Source organism: Rhinoderma darwinii, chromosome 3, assembly GCF_050947455.1.
Source record: "Rhinoderma darwinii isolate aRhiDar2 chromosome 3, aRhiDar2.hap1, whole genome shotgun sequence".
Lineage (NCBI taxonomy): Eukaryota > Metazoa > Chordata > Amphibia > Anura > Rhinodermatidae > Rhinoderma > Rhinoderma darwinii.
Window position 1 is genome coordinate 304,579,429 of NC_134689.1, and position 19,375 is coordinate 304,598,803.

The 19,375-nt window shown below is 45.1% G+C and overlaps 1 protein-coding gene across 2 annotated transcripts in view; it reads right to left on the reverse strand.

Annotated features, from left to right (window-relative positions):
* Window positions 1-19,375, reverse strand: part of RHCG (Rh family C glycoprotein) — a 138,028-nt gene that overhangs the window by 100,073 nt on the left and 18,580 nt on the right. Inside the window, exon 1 of one of the 2 annotated variants that reach the window (XM_075855272.1) lies at window positions 9,821-10,002. The exons of the other annotated variant lie outside the window; for it this stretch is intronic. The gene's annotated coding sequence lies outside the window, so the exon portion shown is untranslated. Of the gene's footprint in view, window positions 1-9,820; window positions 10,003-19,375 lie in introns of those variants that run through there. 2 annotated transcript variants of the gene reach the window in all.

Consider the following 19,375-nt stretch of genomic DNA (forward strand, 5'->3'; position numbering starts at 1 on the left):
TTGGATGATCGTCGACGCATGTTCAATTTCCGTCTATGCCAAGCTTGAAGATGTGTGGAATGTGCCTTTGGCATTATGTCTAACAGGTGGCGGGTGTTTCTGTCTACAATGCAATTGTCACCGCAGAATGTGACACGTGTCATACAAGCATGTGTAGTTCTGCATAACTTCTTCCGCATTCATGATGCAACGTTTCATGCGGGAATATATACTAACACATGCACCCACCAGCAACACTGTCCCGGCAATTCCACTAGGGAGATCTCTCACATCCGGACTCCGAGTGCGGGAAAGTTTGGCTGCATATTTTGAGAGCCCATCAGGAGCCGCACCATGGCCGCTTGATGACATTTAAAGGCTCGCATATTTCTTTGTTTATTGTGTCCACAGGTCCTAAGTGGCCAGTGTTTGTTGTTTTCGGTTAGGGGCTTGTAGTGTTAGGAACTTGCAATACATGAGGACCCTTGACGTGGGTTGCGAGCTTACATCTGTTGGGGTTTGTACTTGCCATTTGCCAGTCCTGAAACTGTTTGCATGAGAATGAATTATGTTCGCCAAATTTAAATTCTCCTCCAATCGCGACTGTCCTTTCTGTGGCTATTGCCACAAGACAGCACGCCAACATTCACATCTGTTCGAAACAATGGCAAACCCCTACAGATGAACTAATACCTCATTGAACATGTGCAATTATTTTGGGCCAAGCCCAGCAGTGTGTGAGTGTACAGTAATATACATTGTAGGTAATCATTTTGGTGAGTGGGTATTAAAAATAACACGACGCAATTGCAACAATAAACACCTTCGTTTTAATGTTTAATGCACAACAAAAACGGGGTGCAAAAGAACCAAACAAAAACAATTAAACGGCACACCAACATGGTGCAAAACATATGTGGGCAGACAATGTAGGCCTTAAAAAATGACCGTTGGTCGGCTCAGCACACAGCCACTTTTATAAGTGGTGGTATTGGTGGCCCGGGGAAGAATAAGCGGGCATTTCAGCACCACTATTTTGGCCATGGAGCTGCTGAAGATGTTCCTCTCCAGCATAGTGGTGCTGATGATGGGCCTGGTAACTGGGTCCAGGTAAAGGGGGAGCGAAGGGTTCTGGACCTCTGCTGTATTGCGGCAACTGGTGCTCGCGGGCAGGCAGAGGACCAGGGGAAAAACGGGCAGGCCCAGGTCGATAAGGGTGTGGCCGAGCGCTGGGGGTGGGTGGTATGTGGCAGTATAATTTGTGGTTGTGGGGGGTGTGGCGCTATCGATGAGGGAAATAATGGCAGAGTGGAGGTCTGCCACCCTATCCACTGGTACCCTCCGCAGCAGTGGCACTATTCCCCTCGCAAAAAAATCCTGGCCGTCTGCGTCGGCCACTCGATGCAGGAGTTGTAGGACCCGAGAATCCACCTGGGCCCCAGCGGATGGCTGATGACTGCGTCGGCGTCTGGCTTGTGGTTCGGGGGGGGGGGGGGTTTCTGCCGGAGAGAGTTCGGCAGGGGCGAACTCTACTGGGGCCGGGTCCTGGGGTGTTGGGTCCGAGGTTAGGGGCACCACTCGACTGCTGGGAGGATGCGGCAGGGACTCGGGATGCTCACTCTCCTCCTCCGTGTCGTTCAAATTGTCTGTAGTTCTGTAATCGAAAAACATAATGAGCAACCAATAGTCATCATTGCACAAAAATGCTTTAGGGCGACCATGACATGTGCAAACAAACATTTACACAGGCAATAGCACATTTACTTACAATCGCATCTCCATGATATCCTTCAGGAACATGAGCTGCTTTGAGTAGATATAGGGACGTTTTTGTGAAGCCCGATCCCCACTTCGGCCTCTGTCGCCCATCTCATGCTGGAATTGGTCCCGGCAGCTCCGCCAGCGAGTTTTAATATCCTGGACTGTGGGATGAACACTAAAAACATGGTCACACATTGTGGTAACACACAAACAAATCGGCCCTCAAATACATGACGGGCCCTACACAGCAAAGTACATTCTACACGGTGATGCGGCAGCGACACAAAACGAAAGTTGGCCATTTAGCAAAAGACCAAGACAGGGACACACTACTTCAATAGGGGTGACATTGCATCGTTTATAAAGGCATGTACTCACCCATTCTAGTGCGACCGCGGGTCCTGCTTCTCTCCCATTCAGTGCTGAACAGCGCCTGGGCTATATGGTCCCATGCGTCCTCCTTTGCCTAGCGGTGTCCCATATTTCGGCCCTCTCCTGGACAAGGCAGATCAGTCTCTCCACGTCCATCCCACGCGGCATGCCTGCAGTTGTCTGGGTGGAGTTTTCACTGTGGTAAATTCGCAGAGGAAACTCAAGCACTTCCTGGTTTGTGCTTGTTTGGTCCAGTTTTATAAAGTCATTTGCATGGACGGGAAAAACGCGCATCCAACGCAGGTGCTTCCGTGTGGCATGCGTGATTTTCACGCACCCATTGACTTCAATGGGTGCCTGATGCGCGAACGACGCACGAATAAAGGACATGTCGTGAGTTTTACGCAACGCACTCGCGCTGCGCAAAATTCACGCAATGTCTGCACTGCCCCATAGACTAATATAGGTGGGTACGACACGCGTGAAAAGCACGCGCGTATCACGCTTGTGTAAATGATGCCGAACAATCATCACATGTAACAGATTACCATAGTAAATGTAGTATCATGCACTGATTTTTTTAAGGGGTATTTTATAGTAGGACTTGGAAGGGTTCAGCTCTTTATATATTGCATTTATCTGTTTTATGTGCTGTATAATAGCATTATGTATCCAGAGCACATGGGCTCAGTATAAGGAAACCTGTGTAAGGCCTCATGCACACTTCAGTTTTTTCCTTCAGGGTGCTATCCGTTTTTGTCACTGATAGCACCCTGAACCCATTCATTGCAATGGCCCCATGCACACTTCCGTTATTTAAACTGATCCGTTGTTCCGTTCCGTGCAAAGTAGAGCATGTCCTACTTTGCTCAGTGATTCAGTGACCGTGTGGCCCATAGAAGTCAATGGGTCAGTGAAAAAAACGGATGGCACGCTGAAGGCTTCCGTGTGCTGTCCGTTTTTGACTGATCCATTGCCATAGCAACGGCTGGGTGGGACAAAGTTCACAGATTCACAGTCTACAGTAGCCAGTCAGTTCTGAAGATGGATGTGGAAAGAATGATAGCATTGGTGCAGGATCACCCAGAACTGTGGGATACGCGCACAGAATGCTACCACGACCATTATAAAAAGGACGCCGCGTGGGAGGAGCTTGCCAAGGAGCTTTTGACACGCAGATGGCAGAAGGGAACTAGTGCCCAGCGTCACAAAATAAGTAAGTAAGGCCTCATGCACTCTTCCATCACCGTTTTACCGGCCGTTTTTGATGGATCCGTGTGTCTGTTTTTGTTTCCGTGTGCACTCCGTTTCCGTTCCGTGTTTCCGTTTAAAAAACGGATGTGAACTTCACTTGAACCTGTCACATGTCCCAGGAAACACCAATAGAAAGGTTACAAGAAGTTTTTGGTGCTGTTTTCTTAGCTTTCAGAGCATAGAGAACAGTTTGAGATTACTCTGCTTGGCTTACTTTGGATTTACGGGTCGTAATTACGACCCGAAATAGCGGGCCCATAGACTTCTGTTAGCCACGGGTACCTTCCCGTTTTCTCACGGGAAGGTGCACGAGCCGTTAAAAAGCTAGAACATGTTCTATTTTTTTATTTTACGGGCCGTGCTCCTATACTTTATAATGGGAGCACGGCTCGGAAAAACGACCGGCTGCCCGTGGCCAGCCGTGCTCATCTCCTGAAATACTCTGTGCTGCCTTAAACTCTGTGGACAGGTCAGGATCCTGTTTCTTTTAAATGCTGCTGGGGAACACGCTCGATCCACGATATAAGGGTGGATTCACACGAACGTGTATTGGGTCCGTGCGGGCCGCGTGGTTTTGACGCGCCACGCACAGACCAATACAAGTCTAAGGGGCAGTACAGACAGTCCGTGCTTTTTGCGCAGCGTTTGTCCGCTGCGCAAAAACCGCGACATGGTCAATATCTCCGCGTATTTCGCGGATCACGCACCCATTGAAGTCAATGGGTGCGTGAAAACCACGCAGGTCGCACGGAAGCACTTCCGTGCGAACTGCCTGTTTCGCGCACCAGCTGTCAAAAGGATGAATGTAAACAGAAAAGCACCACGTGCTTTTCTGTTTACAAACATCCAAACGGTCTGTCTTTGAGATGAGCGAACCCGGACAACCGAACCGAACTTCACCGGGTTCGGCCGAACTCGTTTTTGCCGAACCCGGCAAAAAAAATTCCGGTACTCGACGTCAGGAGATAGTCACTGTCCAGGGTGCTGAAAGAGTTAAACTGTTTCAGCACCCTGGACAGTGACTTCCGATCCCAATATACATGAACGTGTAAAAAAAAAAGAAGTTCTGACTTACCGATAACTCCCGGCTTCTTCCTCCAGTCTGACCTCCCGGGATGACAATTCAGTCCAAGTGACAGCTCCAGCCAATCACAGGCCAAGCACAGGCTGCAGCGGTCACATGGACTGCGGCGTCATCCAGGGAGGTGAGGCCAGATGTCAAGAGAGGCGCGTCACCAAGGCAACGGCCGGGAGGGAAGTTCTCGGTAAGTACGAACTTTTTCTTTTTTTTTTTACAGGTTTCTCGATATTGTGATCGGCATTCACTGTCGAGGGTGCTGAAAGAGTTAACTGACGATTAGTTAACTCTTTCAGCACCCTGGACAGTGACTGACGTCGACTAGACTCATCTCTATGAAGGCGGCTGCGTGAAAATCACGCAGCCGCGCATCATACACGGATGACACACGGAGCTGTCAAGTGTTTTTTGCGCGCGCAAAACGCCGCGTTTTTTGCGCGCAAAAACGCAACGTTCGTCTGAATAAGCCCTAAGGCTGCGCTACAGTGCAGCATTTAAAAGAAACAGGATCCTGACCTGTCCACAGAGTTTAAGGCAGCACAGAGTATTTCAGGAGAGGAGCGTGTGATTGGCTGCAGAGGCCGCAGCAGCCTGTGATTGGCTGCAGAGGCCGCAGCAGCCTGTGATTGGCTGCAGAGGCGGTCACGTGACGAGCGTGACCGCCACTACAGCCTGTGATTGGCTGCAGCGAGCGGTGACATGGATGAAACAGGAGGAATGTAAGTATGAACGTATTTATATATTTTTTTTATTACATTAAAATTTTATTTTCCGCGCGCCGAGCATGGTACTGTCAAGGTTGCTGAAAGAGTTAGTGCAGCCCATTAACTCTATCAGCACCCTGGACAGTACCATGCTCGAAGCACGGAAATTACAGGTTCGGTCCAAATCTAACTTTTTCGTGAAATTCGGCGAACTAGCCGAACCGAACTTTTCATAAGTTCGCTCATCTCTACTAGAAATAATACAGAATACAACTGTGCAAGGTCTACGCTACCCTCTGACACACTTGAAACTGCGCAAAGTCTATACCGGTCAGAATTTTGGGATTGCAAAGCACATGTTATAAGACAGCAGGTCAATGCGAAAATAACATTACTGTGGGTGTGTAAAGTTTACCTACTGAGAATTACATACAATGGAACAAAAGAAAAGCATGCTCAGAAAACAAGCAGTGCAATGTGTGCATTAATATGTCTTTTACCAGTTTATTAAATAGCAAGCTATGAAGGAAGCATGATATGTGTATGGGGAATAGGTTACTAGCTTTGTAGTATTTATGTGGCCACAGCTCATACAGATGTAGCAGGTGCGATTTTTTAAATGTTTAGGACTGCATCATTGGTGTGTTGTGATAACTTTATAGAGATGTCTCAGTAGGTTTACCTGCAGCGCTACATAAAGCCACAGAGAAGCTTAAAGAGGCTCTGTCACCAGATTTTGCAACCCCTATCTGCTATTGCAGCAGATCGGCGCTGCAATGTAGATAAGAGTAACGTTTTTATTTTTTTAAAACGAGCATTTTTGGCCAAGTTATAGCCATTTTTGTATTTATGCAAATGTGGCTTGCTAAAGTCCAACTGGGCGTGTTTAAAGTAAAAGTCCAACTGGGCGTGTATTATGTGTGTTACATCGGGCGTTTTTACTTCTTTTACTAGCTGGGCGTTCTCACAAGAAGTATCATCCACTTCTCTTCAGAACGCCCAGCTTCTGGCAGTGCAGACACAGCGTGTTCTCGAGAGATCACGCTGTGTCGTCACTCACTTCCTGCCCCAGGTCCCGCATCGTGTCGGACGAGCGAGGACACATCGGCACCAGAGGCTACAGTTGATTCTGCAGCAGCATCGGCGTTTGCAGGTAAGTCGATGTAGCTACTTACCTGCAAACGCTGATGCTGCTGCAGAATCAACTGTAGCCTCTGGTGCCGATGTGGCCGACACGATGCAGGACCTGGGGCAGGAAGTGAGTGACGTCACAGCGTGATCTCTCTAGAACACGCTGTGTGTCTGCACTGCCAGAAGCTGGGTGTAAACGAACAGAAGTGGATGATGCTGATTCGTCAGCATCATACACTCCCATTCCTAACGCCCAGCTAGTAAAAGAAGTAAAAACGCCCCGATGTACGCACATAATACACGCCCAGTTGTACTTTTACTGTAAACACGCCCAGTTGTACTTTTGCAAGCCTCATTTGCATAAATACAAAAATGGTCATAACTTGGACAAAAATGCTCGTTTTTTTTTTCAAAAAAACGGTACTCTTATCTACATTGCAGCGCCTATCTGCTGCAATAGCAGATAGGGGTTGCAAAATCTGGTGACAGAGCCTCTTTAATATATTGACAGCAAAGGGTCCCTGTGCAGGAAATTTGGATAGATAGATAGATAGATAGATAGATAGATAGATAGATAGATAGATAGATAGATAGATAGATAGATAGATAGATAGATAGACACACACCAGACATGAGATTTGGGGGATTGCAAGATCAGTGGTCTGTAGATTATTATCACGCTGCAGACTGCAAAAGAGTACGCTACTGATGAGACACAGCCACAATACATAACTACTACATCCACTGACTCACAGGTGACGTCTTCTCTGATTGTTGACGTTCTTCCTTTTCTTCTCCATCCAGCCCACCCGACTACTATGTGGCTGACACTTTTGTATGAGCATTATGAGATGATTATTTTTTAGGCACTGCTTTATTGATGGCACATTATTATGGGTACTACTATTTAGCTGGCACTACTGGGTTGACAGTATTGTTGTGTCGGCACAGCTACTTGTCTGACACTTTGTTATGGGGATGGCCACTGTTTGTGTCAACTGCTATCCTGCTGCCTTTAATGGGAAGGTGAGGATGTCTTCTTCAGCTCGGGCAAGAGAAGAGAGGGAGAGGAGATGGAGCCAGCGGGCCGACAGACAGTATTGAGCTCCGCACAAACCTCACGACGCTGGCCAGATTTAGGACCTTGTGTGCCGGGCCAGGGGGATCACTATGTAAGCGGCCATCAGAGATCTGCCCACTATGGCAGATAGTTAGTCTGGGCTTCTCTTCTCACTCATACTGATGTAGACGGTCATTGGTTGATGAGCGCTTTAAGGAAAGAGGCGCTCAATGTGGACATTGTTCTGCTGGATTAAGAGGTGACCTTAGCAGACAATAAGTCTGCATGGCACGCCCCCATACAAGGTTAAGGAGCATTCAATTTTTTTCTGCTTACTACTTATTTTTTTATCCCTTGCCCCTGATGGTTAATAATGCTATTAAACATGACTTGTATTTGTATCTTCCCAGTATGAGATCTGTCAATTAACACGATCACATCTAGTGTAAATATTATTTGGTGACACATGGTAGTATAGTAATTGAGCAAGTACCAGATTGTGTAAACCTTGTAGAATACTGATCATCAGGGGCGTTGCTAGGGTCTTAAACAATCAGGGGCACAAGACCCGAGACATATATTTACCACCACCCCCACTGAAAAAAAAAGACTAATGACTAATACGTCCGTGCAACGCGCATGCTTTTCACGCGCATCGCACGGACCTATGCGTAAAACTTACGACAGGTCCTATATTTCTGCGTTTTTCGCGCATCACGCACCCATTGAAGTCAATGGGTGCGTGAAAATCACGCATGCCACACGGAGGCACCTCCGTGGGACGTGCGTGATTCGTGCAACAGCAGTCAAACTATGATTGCAAACAGAAAAGCACCACGTGCTTTTCTGTTTACAAACATACAAACAGAGTGTCATAATGATGGCGGCTGTGCAAAAAGCACTCAGCCGCGCACCATATGATCATGACACACGGAGCTGTCAGGTACCTTTTGTGCGCGCAAAACGCCGCGTTTTTTGCGCGCGCAAAATGCACACACTCGTGTAAATCCTCCCTAAGGCTCCTATAGCTACACCACTGGATAGAATTGGATACATTGTCTCAGCAGACAGTATTATACATGATAGGCTTAGGGTATGTTCTACGTTAGCGTATGTTCTACATTATTATAATAATACTACATTACTATAACAATACTACATTACTATAATAACAGCGCTAGGTTTAAATTTACTGGAAATTTGCGAGTTTACTCCACGAGTATTTTAACAATCCAGTTTTCCAGTTTAAGTGTCACTAAATGCAGTCCGGCGGCTCAGTTGGCAGACACAAGAATGTCAAAATTTGGCAGCCCCTCCTTAGATAGTACCACAATGCCCTTGTAGATAGTGCCACAGTGCCCTCTTTAGATAATGCCACCGTGCCCTCTTTAGCTAGTGCCACAGTGCCCTCTGGAGATAATGGCACACACACCCCCTTGTATATAGTGGCACATACACCCCCCCCTATAGATAGTGCCACACACACACAGACACCCCTGTAGATAGCTCCATTGGGACTCCCTCTAGGAGTGGAATCCCCAGCCAGAGCATTTTCAATGCATTGGCCTGGGATTCCTCTGCTGGAGGAGCCCCTGACGTCACTGCCCATAGACAGTGACCTCAGGGGATACTCATGGACTGGAATGTGATGTCAGGGGCAACCCCAGAGTAGGACTACCGAGCTAGTGATACTAGCTCTGCTCTGGGACTCCAGTTCTGCTCCGGACATCCCTGTCCATATATGGACAGTGATGTCAGGGGTTCCCCTAGTGCCGGAGTCCCAGAGCGGAGTGCTACTTGCACTCTGCCTGGGACTCCAGCTCTGCTCCTAACATCACAGTCCATATATGGACAGTGACATCAGGAGTTCCCCTAGTGCCGGAGTTCCAGAGCAGAGTGCTACTAGCACTCTGCCTGGGACTCTGGTTCTGCTCCTGACATCACTGTCCATATATGGACAGTGATTTCAGGGGCTTCCCCAGAGCAGGAGTCTCGGAGCAGAGCACTAGTATAGTCTCTGCTCTGGGACTATATGGACACTGACTTCAGTGGCTCCTCCAGCAGAGGAATCGCCGGCCAAAGCATCCTAGAGTGAGCCCCAATAGAGCTATCTACAGGGAGGGAAGGTGTAGCACTATCAAACCCGCTGGGGTGTGCACTATCTACAGGGGGCTGTGTGACGGCATGAAGGTGCGCCGGCCCGCTCCTCTTTCAGATTGCCGTCTCCTCTTTCTAGGGAGCTACGGTACGCCACGAGCCATAGATGACAGCCTCAGGGGCCGCATGCGGCCCGCATATTTGAGACCCTTGGTTTAAATATAAAAATTGAGGCATACTGAGACTGAATATTAATATTTTTCAGTATGCTTCAATTTTTATTAATCAGCTAGTTGATGTACATTTATTATGCCCTCATTTTTATTAGCTGTGCATAGGCAGGGGCTAGGCATAGGTTACACAAAAAAATATAACCTAACCTACCAAGCAAGTAGAACTCTCCTGTCCTATCCCTGTCCAGAAATGTGCTGCCTGTTAGCCGGGAGGGACACTTGCTCCTCTCTGTGCTGATGGCTGACTGACATCACGTGCCTACACTCCCTGTCTCACTGCACTATGGAGCGCTGCGCCAGAAAGGAGGAGTCAAGCCAGGTACCCACTTCGCTTGCTGCCGCAAGCCGGAGGCAACAGTGCGTTAAGGAAAAAACTATTAAAAAAAAATGTTTTTCTCTTAAAGAGGCTCTGTCACCAGATTTTGCAGCCCCTATCTGCTATTGCACCAGATAGGCGCTGCAATGTAGATGACAGTAACGTTTTTATTTTAAAAAAACGAGCATTTTTGGCCAAGTTATGACCATTTTCGTATTTATGCAAATGAGGCTTGCAAAAGTACAACTGGGCGTGTTGAAAAGTAAAAGTACAACTGGGCGTGTATTATGTGCGTACATCGGGGCGTGTTTACTACTTTTACTAGCTGGGCGTTGTGTATAGAAGTGTCATCCACTTCTCTTCACAACGCCCAGCTTCTGGCAGTGCAGCACTGTGACGTCACTCACAGGTCCTGCATCGTGTCGGCACCAGAGGCTACAGTTGATTCTGCAGCAGCATCAGCATTTGCAGGTAAGTAGCTACATCGACTTACCTGCAAACGCCGATGCTGCTGCAGAATCATCTGTAGCCTCTGGTGCCGACACGATGCAGGACCTGTGAGTGACGTCACAGTGCTGCACTGCCAGAAGCTGGGCGTTGTGAAGAGAAGTGGATGACACTTCTATACACAACGCCCAGCTAGTAAAAGTAGTAAACACGCCCCGATGTACGCACATAATACACGCCCAGTTGTACTTTTACTTTTCAACACGCCCAGTTGTACTTTTGCAAGCCTCATTTGCATAAATACGAAAATGGTCATAACTTGGCCAAAAATGCTTGTTTTTTAAAAATAAAAACGTTACTGTAATCTACATTGCAGCGCCTATCTGCTGCAATAGCAGATAGGGGCTGCAAAATCTGGTGACAGAGCCTCTTTAAGGCGCTTGTCAGCGGTTCAGGGCAGTCGAGTTTTTATCCAGGGCACAAGCCCCGGTTCTAAATGCCTAGCAACACCACTGCTGATCATGTAGGGGAACAAACACAATGTATGTTGTATATACTGTAGATAATGTACACTTCTAGATAGTTACTGATGATACACAGTGAAAAATATATGGTCTTGAGTCAATGGCTAGTTGTAGCTGGTAGATACATAATTGTGCCCCTGATATTCCTGTCATAATGTATAAACCCCATAAGAGAAAGAATCATCAGTGAATTTAGGACTTCTCAGCTTTAGAAGAATTATATTAATGATAATAGGTGACAAACTGTTAAAAAGCTATTAGAAAACTGTGCCTTATTTTTCTATATGGGAGGGGGGGGGGTTACTAAGCAAAACAAGCTTTTTTATTCTAGCTACTGCCAATGAATGTAAAACTACTTGGGATAACAAAATATGAAAAAGCCTAAAATCTATCTTTATAGTACTGCCCAAATACAATGTAGTAACACAGCTAATGTGTATATGGCGGGTTGTATGTTGCCTATGACATTTATTTCCAGAACTCTTTTTTTACCCCCTGATATGATGATATAAACAGGAACTTAACTGCTACAAAAATGTAAGCTTAGAGCTGAGCAAATTTGTGCAAATTTGATTCACTAGTGTGTCGTCAATAAGCAAACGTTCTCTTATAGAGCTCTATTCCCCTATATAACGCAATGGAGGCTGAGATATAGATCTATATTTTCGCTTTCCAGCCTTAATTGTTTCAAATCCAAGAAATGTCTCCATATGGAGTCGTGGTATTGACTCCACACTGATTCACAAACAATAAAATCACGTAGTTCTTATGCATTCCAAACCCAGACTTGTGTCTCTATCAATGTGTCTTGTTTTTTATTCTAGAAATACTTTAGAAATGACATTTCCTTTGGCATTGTACTGTAGAAAATCTTGTTTCCAAGACTGTGAAATAGTTTTAAACAAATTATTTCAAGATATGCAATACCAGGTACTAAACAATTGTTATACATGAGTAAGAAGCCAAGAAATGACCTCTGAGATGTACTTACTGGGATACCTGTAGTAGAAATTATTTTCAATATTACTGCTGATATTTTGTTGTTTTTTCTCCTCACTCCAATGGGGATCGGCTTCGATATCATACCGAACAAAAACTCCAAACAATATTATCATAGCAATTTCCCAAAGAAAGCAAATTAAGGGCAGTTTCCATCGCATGTAGCTGTTCTTTGTCATCTTGGATGTGTAATATGTTACAAGAGAATACTTGCTTATTATATCTGTTTGTCCATTCAGCTCTTATATTTTTTCAAATGTAGACTCAGGTTTTATGTGTTTGTATAGTAGAACTTAGGGGTGGGAAAATTGTGCTTTAACAAGACAGACCACTCCTGAGGTACAGGTGGAGCTACAATAATTTCTGTGGCAGCTCTCATAGTACTCCTGTCTGTCAGAAACTTTTTAAGATGAATACTAGTCAAGAACAAGTGAGAGGCTGCAGTTAGTTACTCATTGCCTTGTAAAGGTTGGATTCACACACAGCGTTTTGCTGCGTTTTGTGTGTGTGTGTGTGTGTGTGTGTGTGTTTGTGGGGGGGGGGGGGGGGTTAAAGCTGTTTTTTGCAGCATTTTTTGTTGAAGTTTTATAGTCTGTAGTAAAAAAAAACGCATGTTACATTTCAATACTGATAACCTTTTTTTAACCCCTTCAGGACTGAGCCTGTTTTGGCCTTGTGGACGCAGGCGATTTTTTCAAATCTGACATGTGTCACTTTATGTGGTAATAGCTTGGGAATGCTTTTACCTATCCAAGCGATTCTGAGATTGTTTTCTCGTGACATATTGTACTTTACGTCTGTGAAAAAATTTGGTCGATAAATTCAGTATTTATTTATAAAAAACACCAAAATGTAGAGAAAATTTGCAAAAAATTGCATTTTTCTAAATTTGAATGTATCTGCTTGTAAAACAGACAGTAATACCACACACAATAGTTACTAGTTAACATTCCCCATATGTCTACTTTATGTTTGCATCGTTTTTTGAACGTCCTTTTATTTTTCTAGGACGTTACGAGGCTTTGATCTTTAGCAGCAATTTCTCACATTTTCAAGAAATTTCCAAAACCTATTTTCTCATGGACCAGTTCAGTTCTGAAGTAGCTTTGAGGGCCTTATATATTAGAAACTCCCCATAAATCACCCCATTTTAAAAACTTCACCCCTCAAAGTATTCAAAATAGCATTCAGAAAGTTTCTTAACCCTTTAGGCGTTTCACAGGAATTAAAGCAATGTAGAGGTGTGATTTACAAATGTAATTTTTTTTGCAGAAATTAATTTGTAATAGAAAAATTTCTGTAACACAGAAGGTTTTACCCGAGAAACGCAACTCAATATTTATTGCCCAGATTCTGCAGTTTTTACAAATATCCCACATGTGGCACTAGTGTCCTAATGGACTGAAACACCGGCCTCCGAAGCAAAGGAGCACCTAGTGGATTTTGAAGCCTCCTTTTTATTACAATATATTTTAAGCTCTAAGGGCGGGTTCACACATGGCGGAATTTCACTTAAATTCCGCTGCGGACACTCCGCAGCGTTAATCCGCAGCGGAGCCGTTTCTCCATTGACTTTCACTTTAATTTAGCAGTGTTCGTTTACACGATGCGTACAATTCCGCTGCGGAGCATAGGCTGCGGAGCGGAATTTGGTGTCCGCAGCATGCTCTGTCTGTTGCGGAGCAGTGGCGGACTGGTTGCGGACTCATGGCGGAATTTCTCCATTGACTTCAATGGAGAGTCAAAATTCCGCAATGAAGTCCGCAGATCTTATGTGTGCTGCGGAGCGTATTGTTTTTACTACCATGACATTTCTTCATTCTGGCTGGACCTATGTATTTCTAGGTCTACAGCCAGACTGAGGAAGTCAATGGGGCTCCCGTAATGACGGGAGCGTTGCTAGGAGACGTCTGTAAATAGTCACTGTCCAGGGTGCTGAAAGAGTTACGCGATCGGCAGTAACTGTTTCTGCACCCGGGACAGTGACTACCGATCTCAATATACATGTATCTGTAAAAAAAAATATAAGTTCATACTTACCGAGAACTCCCTGCGTCTGTCTCCAGTCCGGCCTCCCAGGATGACGTTTCAGTGTAAGTGACGGCTGCAGCCAATCACAGGCCAAGCACAGGCTGCAGCGGTCACATGGACTGGAGCGTCATCCAGGGAGGTCGGGCTGGATGCCGAAAGAGGGACGCGTCACCAAGACAACGGCCGGTAAGTATGAATTTCTTTGACTTTCACTAGGGAAAGTGCTGTCCCTTCTCTCTATCCTGCACTGAATAGGGAGAAGAGAAGCACTTTTCCTGCAGTCCGCAGCAGCCAGTCCGCATCAATTTTCTGCACATTTTGTGCAGATCCGCTGCAGAATCTGCAACGCAGATTCTGTGCGGCATTGATGCGGACAGTTGCGGAGGAATTCCGCCATGTGTGGTCATGCCCTAAGTCTGGTTTGAAGAGGTCTTGTGGTACCTAAACAGTGGAAACCCCCAAAAAGTGACCCCATTTTGGAAACTAGACCCCTCAAGGAATTTATCTAGTTGTATAGTGAGCATTTTAACCCCACCGGTTTTTTGCTGAATTTATTGGCGTTAGTCTGTGAAAATGAAAATCTACATTTCTTCTGAAGAAACATAGACATTTTTAATTTTTGCAAGGAATAAAGGAGAAAAAGCACCCCAACATTTGTAAAGAAATTTATCCTGATTACGGCAATACCCCATATGTGGTCATAAACTTATATTTGAACGCATTACAGCCCTCAGAAGGGAAGGAGCGCCATTTGGGTTTTGGAGCTCAAATTTTGCTATAATGGTTTTCGGTGCCATGTCCCATTTGCAACGCCCTGGAGGGACCAAAACAGCAGAAACCCCCCAAAAGTGACCCCATTCACTATCAGAATCCAAGAGAGCAAATGCCTCTTCAGTGGTATATAACTTGCGTGCCATTTTTTACGTTTTTTTTTTTACTTATTTTTTGTAACAGTTTTAATAAAAGTAACAAAGAAAAAGTCCACTAATCCATTGATCAATAAATTTATTAACAACCCTAAGGCCCTGTTCACACAGAGTTTTTTTACGAGTTTTTCGGCGCGGAAACCGCTCCGCAAAACTCGTCAAAAACCGCCCAAAAATGTCTCCCATTGATTTCAATGGGAGTTGGACGAGCTTTTTTACCGTGAGCAAAAAAAACGCATCGCGGTAAAAAGAAGCGACATGACCTATCTTGAGGCGGTTTCCGCCTCCAAAACCCCACTTCAATCAGTCAGAAGGGTAAAAAATACACCTCGACGAGTGTTTTGGCAAGTTTTTGTCAAACCACTGTGCAAAAAACGTCTGGAGCAGTTTTTGCAAGAGGAATTTTTCTCCTGCAAAAAACTCCGTGTGAACACAGCCTAACAATGAATCAATGTATTTAGAATTTACATACAATTTAATTTTTTGACGTGTAAAATATATGAAGAGATTTATATAAGTATATGTGTGTATACGTATATATTACATGTACGTATATATCTATATGATGTTATAGATATATAACATCCCTAATTATTAATTTTTAGTATTAACAAATTTGAAATATATGTCTATATATAATATATATATTACGTGTGTGTGGGTGTGTGTGTGTGTGTGTGTATATATATATATATATATATATATATATAATATAGACGTGTGTATGTATATTTATATATATATATATATATATATATACATACACACACAGTATAAGCCCTAATTGATTACTAACTGATTAATTGTCCTAGTCTGAGTACTATCTACCTGAACTATAACTAGCTGCCTACACTAAACTATCTATGTGGAGGTGTTTTTGTGTGTTTTTACAGTCGGTGTGTCTTTATAGGAGACACACAGCAGCTGCTCGGCACAGCTTCTTCTCCCCCACTGTCTCAGAACGATCTGACAGGGAGGGAGGAGAAACATTGTAAGGAACAGCACAGAAAGTTTGTTGCTGCAACAAACTTTGCTGTGAACACCATGATAGCTTTATCATGGTGATCACGTCATCAGGACCGACACCAATCCGGTCCTGATGTCTTCTCTCAGCACTTAGGCTGCTACGGTAGTAGCAGCGTGTGCTGAGAGATTCAGAGCACAGGGAGAGCGCTGTGCACTCTGTTCCGGCACCACGTGAATTAACGGGCTGCAGGAGAAAAGCCCAGCACGGCAGCCCGTTAATCTACGTGGGCTGGTCGTGAAGGGGTTAAAGCATTTTTTCATGTATTTTAAAATTGCCAGAAAGTTCGGTGGGAGAAAGAAGCCTATGAGCGGGTTCCCACATAGAGTAAACGCTGCGGCATTTCCGCAACGGAATTATGTGCGGAAGTTCCACAGCATTTACAGTAGCAGCAAAGTGGATGAGATGTAGAAAATCTCATGCCCATGCTGCGGAAAAAAAAAAAGCAGCGTGAACGTTAATAAATTGACCTGCGGTTTGGAATTTAATTCCGCAACATGTCAATTTATGCTGCGTCTTTGTTGATTTTCTGTTGCGGGTTTTCCCCATGAATTCAATGGGGATGCAAAACCCGCAACAGAAAGCCAAGTGTTGCGACTTTTGCGGCGGATTAGCATAGATTACGCCGTAAAAATCAAACTCTGGAAAAAAAAAAAAAAAAACGTCAACGTAGGAGACTGCACTCCGCGCAGAGAGGACGGAGGGGGTAAGTATGAGCACTCTCTTCTGCAGCGGAGATTTCGTTCGAAAAACCGCACCACAATGTGGAATGTACAGCGGGTTCCAGGTTGGACACACTACGTGATTTTTACGCAGTGTATCCGACCCGTGGGAAACTAGCCTAAGTGTACGTTCCCAAACACAATATATGCCGCTAAATTTCTTCAACAGAAAATCTGCAGTGGAATCGAAAAAAAATGCAGATAAATCTTGTCACAGAAATACGCAGCAGATAGGATGAATTTGCTGCGCATATTGCTACAGAAAAGCTGCATTTTTTCCTCAGTTTTTTGACTTGTGTATTTTATTGTTAAATATTGATTATAGCAAAGTATATGCGCACCAGCGGATTTGCAGCATTTTTACTGCATTTCCGGTGTGTTTCCGCTGTACAAACAGCACCAAAATAAATCGATTGCTGGATTTGTGCTTTTCATTCAAGTTTATGGGCCAAACACGCAGCATCTTCGCATAGAGTACGCAGCATAAATTGTAGCAGAATTTAAACACTTTCTGCACAACTTCTCTGCGTGGATGAGATTTGCAAGATCTCATTCAGGCGAAATTCACACGAACATGTGCGTTTTGTGCGTGCAAAAAATGCAGCGTTTTGCGTGCGTTGCAGTTCCGTGTAGCATCAGTGAATGGTGCGTGGCTACGTGATTTTCACGCATATGCCATCCTTATAACACGTGGTTTGGATGCTTAGAAACTGCAATGAATGTGGTGCTTTTTTTTTCCCTTCAATTATTTAACAACTGTAGCGCGAATGACGCGCGACACACGGAAGTGGTTCCGTGTGCTGTGCACAATTTTCACGCACCCATTGACTTCAATGGGTGCGTGGTGCACGAAAAATGCTCAAGTGTAGGACATGTCGTGAGTTTTACGCAGCGGACACACGCTGCGTGAAAATCACGGAACGTCTGAACGGCCCCATTGACTTACATCGGTCTGTGCGATGCGCGTGATTTTCACGCGCGTATCACGGACATTAAATACGCTTGAGTAAATAAGGCCTCACTTTGCTGCTACTGTAAATGCTGAGTCATTTCCGCACAGAATTCCGTTGTGGAAATTCCGCAGCTTTTACGCTATGTGAGAACCCAGCCTCAAGGTTTGGTCACACGCAACAGATTTTGCTGCAGTAAATCCTGTGACTGAAAATCAGTTCTATTCATTTGAATGGAACTTGCAGAAATCCATGCACCTGCTGCAGAAACAACCCCATTCAGATGAATGAAACAGATTTTCAGTGCCTTAAATTGTTGCAACAAAATCTGTCACGTGTGTTTTGCACCCTAAACTGACTATTTATTGCTGCGAAAAAATATAACTAAATACCATGTGCACTGCATAAAAGTCATAAATATATCACAATTATTTATGATCGAATGTGTCTGAGGTCACCAGACCTTTCTACTTCAGAAAAATGCAATATATTCAGTAAATGCAATATAAACCTTTATTAAAGTACACTATATGGACAAAAGTGTTGGGACACCTACACATTACACCTACAGCATAACATCCCATTCTAAATCCATAGGCATTAATATGAAGTCGGTTCCGCATTTGCAGCTAAAACAGCTACGACCCTTCTGGGAAGGCTTCTACAAGATTTTGGAGTATGTCTATGGGAATTTTTGCTTATTCATCCAGAAGAGAATTTGTGAGGTCAGGCACATCCGTTGGACGAGTGGGCCTGGCTCATAATCTCCATTCTAGTTCATCCCACAGGCTTTTGATGGGGTTAAGGTCAGGGCTGTGTGCGGGCGAGTCATGTTCTTCCACACCAAACTCACCCAACCATGACTTTATGAACCTCGCTTTGTGCACTGGGGCACAGACATGTTGGAACAGAAAAGATCCTTCCTCAAACTGTTCTCACAAAGTTGGAAGCATACAATTGTTCATAATGTCGTGGTATGCTGAAGCAAAAAGATTTTCCTTTACTGTAACTAAGGGGCCTAGGCAAACCCCTTAAGAAACAACCCAATAGCATTACCCCTCCCCCACCAAACTTTACAGTTGGCACAATGCAGTCCGGCAGTTAACATTCTGGCATTTGCCAAACCCAGACTCGGCCATCAGACTGCCAGATAGAGAAGAGTGATTCATCACTCTACAGAACAAGTTTCTATTGCTCCAGAGTTCAGTAGCAGCGTGCTTTACACCACTCCATCCACCGCTTAGCATTGTGCACACTGGCGTAGCTATAGGGGTCGCAGCCGTCGCAATTGCGACCGGGCCCCAAAGCCAGGGGGCCCACAGCCCCCCGCACCACATCAATAAAAAGTTACTATAGTAACTCGGGCCGCGTGCCCCTGTTACTATAGTAACAGACTGTACTTACCTTCCTGGTTCCGGATCGCAGCGGAGGTCCTGACGTCAAGCGCTGTGCGCAGCGCATGACGTCACAGCGCTATGCGCCGCGCACAACATCGAGAGGACAGGACTTCCGCCGCGGCTGAAGAGGAAGGTAAGATTAGTAGCCCTGACTGCTAAAGCAGACTGGCGGGGTCCGACTCCCGGGACCCGCCAATCAGCTGTTTTGAAGGGGCCGCAGCACTCGTACGAGAGCTGCTTCCCCTTCATTCCGGTCACTTCATTCCGGTCACACTGTGAATCGGTGTCGGCGATTCACAGTGTGAGAGAGTAGTGAAATGAAGGGGAAGCAGCTATCGTACGAGTGCTGCGGCCCCTTCAAAACAGCTGA